We start from the raw sequence: 7,987 nt of genomic DNA, 5'->3' as shown, positions 1-7,987 counted from the left end.
CGCGTGCGCGGGCCGCTGCCGCTGCGGAGGGCGGTAAAACCGCGCTGAAGGGGTGAAGGGGAACTTGGTGCGAGCCGCTCGGCTTAGTGCAGCGCTGCAACCAGCAGGAGGGGGGGAAGCGCTCTGTCCACCCCGAAAACGTGAAAATCCTTAGTCGGGTAGTGCGGAAATGCGAAAATCGTTAGTCGAGCGCGCTCGTTTATGACGATTTATGTTCCAGGCGAAATGAGCTTCCCCTGACGTGTCCACCACTACTGCGGCTCCGTTAAAGACCCGGGACAGAACTGTTCAGGTTGTTTAGCAAAAAAAAAACCCCAAATCATTAATTAGTGATGCATACGGAGAAAGAAATTAAATACAGCCTCGTTCAGCTACCGCAGACGGATGAACGTGATGGCCGAGATGTGGGTTCCCGCGTGACGGCACTAACAGAATTTCCCCTCAGAGYGCGTAGGGCGTTTTAAATACGAATAAGGTAGCACGTGACTATAAACGTTCAACTAAGTCCATTATTTTAAAATAAGTCATGCTAGCTTGGGTGGTGGGTTTGTTCCAGCAGTGAGCGCCACCCTCGATGATGCAGCATGCCACAGACGGACACCGGGTTTGCGCCTGTTCCTGCAGCAGCTGAGCGCTGGCGGGAGCCCTGCAGCCGCGCGTGCCCATGCGCCACGATCGCGGTCCGCACGCGTGAGTGCTCACCTCTGCGGCTGCTTCAGCCTCCGCCTTCAGCCCTGCAGGAAGCAGCGCGCTGCAGCCCGGCCAGGAGCGCAGAGGTGTCGCAGGCGGCGGCGGTGCTGCCGCAGGGGGAGCAGGACGAGGGTGGGCGTCTGCAAAAGACAAAGCGGCATCAGCCGGCAACACGCAGTGCTGCAGAAGAGACACTCGGCGCGACGTGGCGCCTGCACCGGGCAGGACGGAACGAAACCTGCCAGCGGCGGGTGAGCACAGCTCCGCGCCGACCACGCAGGCACGACAAACGCTGCCCAGCCCCAGCTCCCTGGCCGCTGCTGTGCGGGAGCAAAAGGAAAGCGAGCGACCGAGGCCTTGGTCGACAAGCTGCCCCCGTGCACACGGGCGAGCGTGCCTACCCCATGCAGGGACGTGCCTGCATGGCGCGTGCTGCCCGCAAAGCTCCTTGGCGCAGCGCCTGCGAGGCTGCGGGTAACCCACCCTGCCCAGCTTTGGGCACCGGATTTCAAGCAAAGTGCTGACCGAACGTCCAGGAGAAAGCAAAAATAATTAGAAAGTGTGACCTACAAGGGAAAAACAAAGGAATTGGGAAGAGAAGATCTGAGGAGAGACATGATCTCCATCTTCAACTACATGAAATACTGCTGCAAAGAGGAAGAGAGAGATGCCTTCATTACCGATTCCTCTGAGCTAGGAAACAACAGGATTGAACTGAAACGGAGAGGTTTTGTTTAAATTTTGGGAAACAAATTCTAACTATACAGATACCTGGCAGGTATTTGGGAGAGCAGCCTTCCCCTGGCGCTCTCCAGGGCAGGTGAGACAGGTGCCCATCAGCGGCGGCTGGGGACGGACCACTGCGCTCCCACACGGGAGGAGACGGGACCCCACAGGGTCCTCCAGGCCACGAGCTCCAGGTCCTGATGTACCTGAACCTGTGCGGAGGGGAAAGTGAAGAAACAAAAAGAAAGAAAAAAGAATCCCCTGAAACCAAATCTCCTTTTGGATCTCGAAAACGTAGGGATTGTGAGTGAAGACAGTTGTTTTGGACGTCTGGAGCAACGTTTGGTCACTTGCTGATTTTATATCCCTCTCTTCCGCTGCTTGAATCAGCTGGGGCAGGCAAAGTAGCAGCCAGCAGCGGGAGAATGAGAACACACAAACACAAATGTTCCCAGAGGGAATCGCAGAGCTCTGTGGGTGGCAGTGACAAGATAGGATGTTCTTTTCTAATTGAAGGCTGTGCAGGCTCAACAGAGGGTATAACCATGTGCCATGTGCCTTCGGATTCCTCCAGCCTTTCCTTTCTTGTTTATATCCATCCTTCTCTTTCAAACCTCCTCTGTTCCCTTTCATTTTTCTTTCTGGAGCAGTAATGATCTGGCAAGAYCTGCTACCCCCAGGTTGACCAGAATTACCTTATTAAATGCACACAGTATGGTTATTTATAGCAAATTTTACTTCCCTTGCTGTTTTTATTCCCTTTCCCTCACATGCTGTAACTACGTCTTATGGAAAAATCATGTGGAATCTGGTTATGGGGCTGTTTTGTATCACCTTCAACTCCCCAATCCATGAGGCAAGATGACAGTATTATTGCAATTTATTCATAAAAATATAAAATAGTATGAATGTACTGGAAAAATGTGTTCTGAATGGGACATCTGGGTTTGTCTGCCACAGCAGACTCTGTACAAATTCCCAGTTATGAAACTGCCATAATAATCAGAAAGGACTAATCCTGCATTTTTCTCTAGCCAGAGAAGGTCCCAGGTGAAGGTCTGTGCTGGAATTTCAAAGTAGGTTTGTGAAAACTCCTCTTGCTTTTCTGCACTCCAAAATTTGAAGAACAATGGGAAAGTACCAGATAAAAAGGAAACGGTGGTTGGGCAGCTGCTACCCAGCTTACTGGTCATAACTACTAGTAAAATAGCAAGAGGCCCTGCACTGCAGGCTGCGTGGCTGGAGCAGTTCCCTGGCTGCACTGCACTCTGGATTGTTCGCGTCAGCTCCTGTATTTATGAAAATGAAACAGGCCAAAATACTTAGATTCTTTTGTTTTTTTTTTTTTTTTTGTGCACAGCCTATTTGAAGAAGTGATTCTTCAGACAGGCAGTGTAATCTGCTAACAAACATTTTTCTCAAAGTGACATAACTTCATGGTACTGAATAATCAATCCAAGCTCAAAAGAGATGTCATAGTCTTGTACAGCACTGTTATAGATGGAAACAAATTTTCTTTGGTCACTTTGCCAGCACAGATCTTTAGAACGGAGTAAATAAAAATAAGAGCTTGGAAAAAGCAAGAGAATACAGTTGCTGCCCAGACTGCTTGGAAAGATTCGTTCCTGCTGTTATATGATGTTTTTGTCAATACAGTAGGTGGCACTTTAGTAACATACATTTTTCCAGGGATTGTTATTACTGAAGATTAAAATGCCTGCTTTCTGTTATGGAATTCAGGGGACATTTTAAATATTGACTTATTGATGAATCTATTTGCAATGAAAAAAATCACAGTCACCACGCATGATCTACATTGGAACTTGAATGAAAAAATTATCTTTAACTTACGCAGGATACAAAACAAAGTTGGCAAGGTACATCAAGATCACGTAGCATGTGTCTTGACTCACTTGCTCCTATCAGCAGGTCTTTTCCACCATCACTTGCCTTTTCCTTGCAAAACAGACACTACCCAGCTGCTCCTCTATTTCTGTTTGTGTGAGGCTCTGTTTATGCCAGTAGAACAGACTACAGAGAGTAACCCAAACCAGAAGCTGGCCCCTAGAAGTTAATTCATTCCCATATACCCTCAGGAAAGAGCCTTTCACAAATAACAGGAGCATCATTGGCAAAGTATATTGTCAGGGAAACAAAAAACATTAGGACCTACAGAATAAACTGATGTGTGATGGAAGGTTTTTTTCATCTGTAGTATTTTATTGCTTAAAATATATTGTCCAAAGCTAGTATCTTAGAAGAAAAAAAATGTCTGTTGACTTTAATAAGAATTAGACTGAATTTCAAGGTGCTTAGGAAAGACAGTGTTCTGAAATCTCAGTTTGCTATTGACATAATTATTTGTGATTTCTTTACGATACTCACAGAACTTGGATCCCTCATCTGCAGCAACAACAAAGAAGGGACTCTCCATTTCAAAATACTGGGTAGGAACATTTTTCTCGGATTCCAGTTTCTATCACAATACATTTTGACCTCAAACATCTGTAAGAATTGATAATAATCAAGCAAATGAGAAACACATAACCTATCATTTTAACATAATGAAACTGAACAATTGAGAATTAAAAATGTGTAGGAAACTTGGCTTAACAGTCTATAGGCAGCCATTTCATACCAGCTGTTGAAAAACAGTTTTCCTGAAGAAAAACTAAATGGTACAAAGGCCAGCCAAGATCAAAATCATTTAATTAAATAAAGGTTGCCTGCTTATTTACATCACAAATAAAATTATTAATTTAAATCACTTGACCTTCAGGGAAATGCATCCATGACATTCACTATTACTAACCATCTCCGCTCAAAAATTTTGGAACTAAGAAGATGTATCTGTGCTTCATTTCTCTTTCATCCTGTTTTTCATGTTCCTTCCCGGTATGGTGTTTGCATTGCATACTCCTTAGTAAGTTCTTTGGGGCGCATGGTTAGTTTTTTAAGCATCAATGTAAAGCACTTAATACATTGTTGATGCTTTCCAAGACATAATAATAATTTCAAATCTATGAGTTAAGAGTGTAATGTGCTTCCATCAGGTGAAATCAAACTGTTATGAAAATCTATTCATGTTGATGTATTTGAACATACATTAAATTACACTGGGAAATAATGTTTGACTGTCTGTTTTCTAAAGAGCATCACGACTTGCCAGATACTTGCTTCAACAAGAAGTAGTGAAGAATGCAGTACCAGTGTTAAAATGTGCAAATGCTGTAAACCATTCAAGACACTTAGTGGTTTATGATTTACTTTGAAATGTAGGACTGTTCTGTTGGAAAGCAGTTTTAGAATGTAAGAGTTGGTCTTGCAAAGTCTATTTCAAATTTCAAGTGTGACAGACATTTGGTTATAGAATTTTTCAAGCAAGTGATGGGTACTCACATGTCCCTCAGGCTGACATGGTTTTGGACAAAAAAATTTTCTTCCACGTGTGATCTTTACAGGGGCTTAGACATTGCAGGTCATTTAATAATTTAAGAATAATTCAAGCCTGCTGAGAATACATAAAATGCCAAAATAAATGCTATAAATGTTTAAATATGTTTATTTTAATGAGAGCAGGGTTGGCAAATAATAACTAAATCATATAAATGTGGGACTAGAAGTGACTTCAAGAGGTCACTTAGTCCATTGCCTTTGCTCTGAGATATAATCAAGTAAACTTAGACCATTCATGGCAGCTGTGGGTTTAACCCAAGACTAGAGATTCCACATCCATCCTCTGTAATTCATTCAGATCTTTACACTTCTTTATAGCCAAACAAGTAACAATTAGAAATATTTTCAACCTAATTTTTCCTTCCTGCAGGTAAAGCAGCTTTTTGTCTTTCCATCAGTCAGTATAAAAAAGGCCTGATTACTGTTCTRTTTTCATCCTTTTATATGTGTGAAGGGACTGTTTCTCTTTTCTATACTCAGAACAAACACATATTTTTAAAACTTTCCTCTTGGCCTTGTTTTCTAGATCTTCAATCATTTTTGTTGCTCATCTCTGGGCTTTGTTGCTCTTCTCTCAACAGCTGACTCACATGCTTTATTGGATAACAAACTGTAGTTCAGGACTGTGCCGAACACAGTAGAAGGATTATTTCATTTTGCTTCTGTGCAACACTACTTTTCAAACATGCTAAAATTAGACTTTTTTTTTTATAGGAGCATCACGTCATGAATAAATACTCAGTTTGTGATTCAGTATAGCTCAATGCTTTCAGCAGTACTGTTGCTCTTCCAGCTATTCACTATTGAAGACTTGTATATTTGATTTCTCCCTTTGAAGTCTGATACTTTGCATGAGGTCTGACTTGAATTTCTTTTTTGTTAAATTCAGATCAATTCTCCAGTTGTCAAGATAATTTTGAATACTTAACCTGTCTTCCAGATTTCTTACAACCATTCTCAGATTGATGAATTCTGCTAATGTCATGAATTTACTCCCTATTGCATCACCTAAACAACTAATATAAAAATTCTGTTAATATTGGACAGATCTCTGTATGTCCATCTGTCTTCCCAGTTTGACAGAAAACTCTAAATATAAATGGATTATTTTTTCAATCATTTGTGCACTGACTTTCTGTTGATTTGATCTGGATAGTATTTCCTTAATCTGTGCACACGAATGTCATACAGACTGTGTTTGAGGGCTTTTCTCAAGTGAAGGTAGATCACATCTGGATATTTCCCTCCTACTCAGTGGACCAGCTGAATAGAATGCAATGAGGTCTGACCTGATTCCATATCAAATTTTTTTTCCATATAAACCTTGTATATTTTTGGAGCCAGGTTTGTTATTTGCTGTTGTACCATATGTTAAATATTATTAACTGTTGTTATAAAGCTGATAATTGGGAAATATTTTGCCTAAACAATGTGTGAAACTACCTCAGCTTTAAAAGGAAAAATGTGCATGTGCATTGCCTTGAAACCTTGCTTACATGATCTGCATATTATACTCTGGTTCCACTGATCCTTTGCATTCACTATCAACATATAATTTAGAAATAATATGGAGTTTCAATAGACAAATGTGCAGAGACTATGAAAATGGACCATATTTCATCACTGCATTTTTACTCCAAAACAATAACATTACATTCTCTAACTGAGCTTCACTGTTGTTTCGACTGACAACAGCCTTTCCTGCATTCAGAAATGTGATACAGATGCATTTTCTCCGGCAAATTTTACCTGTCAGACAGTTGTCTTAGCTCTAGCTCTCCTTCTCAGAAATAAATAAGGACTCATGATACACTTGAGTGTATCCTTTTGACAGGAAAATCCAAACATATATTTGTCCACAATTTAGTTAACATTTGCAATACAGATTAGGATTTTCTCTTATAGCCACAGCACATCTGGTTTAGTTTTTAAACTTAACCTCCAAAACAGATGTATAATAAAGTAACATCTCACCTTATCATTTAGGAGAAGTAACGTATGCAGCCAAGCTGTATTTCCAGATATGTGAAAGAGTATAGTTAAAAGTGACACAGTCAAAGAACAGGAGCTGCAGTGACACTATATCTCCAAAGCATGAGAAGAATTACTTTTAAATGCAGCAATTGTGTTTAATTAAGTATTCTGTGGTTAGCTAGATCTGACAAGTAGATCTTGTAGCTGACCTAATTCAGGTATATAGTTTTTTTAAGAGCAAGTAAAGTAAATATTCTTTATATTTAAAATTATTTAACTTTAAAACTGGTATAAGGTTTTTGTTTTTTTTTTTTTTTTTTTAAAGGAACCACTTTGGGAAACCATCAGTTATATCCATTAGTGAGGACCCAGTTTTTCATGATATCCACTAGATCTTGCCTTGTAAAACTGGAAGGCTGGGAAGGGAAACTTCAGAGGTCTCTGAGGTCAAGAAAGAAGCACAGCTGGATTTAACAGTTTGGCTGTTAACTGCTGTGCTAGTTTCTACTGTATTAGGTACCCAGATTCAGCTCTAAGCACAGGTTTTCTTGCCTCTAGTTAACAGGGCAGCATCTTCACAGACTGAGCAGTGGCACAGAAATAGAAGATGACATTTGTTATGGACATATATGTATTTTTCATTTGGGGCTGCTTACGGAGAGGTTAAAAGAGCAGCTGTCATGATGGAGAGTGCCCATGGACAATGTTCTTCACAGATCCATCTTGTGTCTGATCTAATAGAACATATTCGTTACTGACTTATGGTAAGAGCTAATCACAAAAGCTGGACGTTACTGACGAGGACCGTATCATCTTACAAAAAGAACTGGTATCTGCTTCACTGAACTGATAGATGTGATTTGAAATTTAATAGCACAAACCCATGTACTTAGTGCCTGCTTGTAAGGATTTTAGCAATGAAAGGAAGTCCTCTCAACTAGAGATTACAAAAGAGAAGAAAAGAACCAGATCAGGGGCATAAGACAACTCAAAAAAAGCTAGTGCAATTCTAGGTGGAACATTTTTAGGGCAGATGGAAAAGCACTGTAGAAAGCACTCATATGACTGCAGTTTTTTGCCCACATTTAACATAATATAAATATAAAATTAATTAATAAATTAATTAATAAATTGGAAAAGG

Source organism: Apteryx rowi, unplaced genomic scaffold (genome assembly GCF_003343035.1).
Source record: "Apteryx rowi isolate R43461 unplaced genomic scaffold, aptRow1 scaffold_39, whole genome shotgun sequence".
NCBI classification, from domain to species: Eukaryota; Metazoa; Chordata; class Aves; order Apterygiformes; family Apterygidae; genus Apteryx; species Apteryx rowi.
This window is presented reverse-complemented; position numbering follows the sequence as displayed.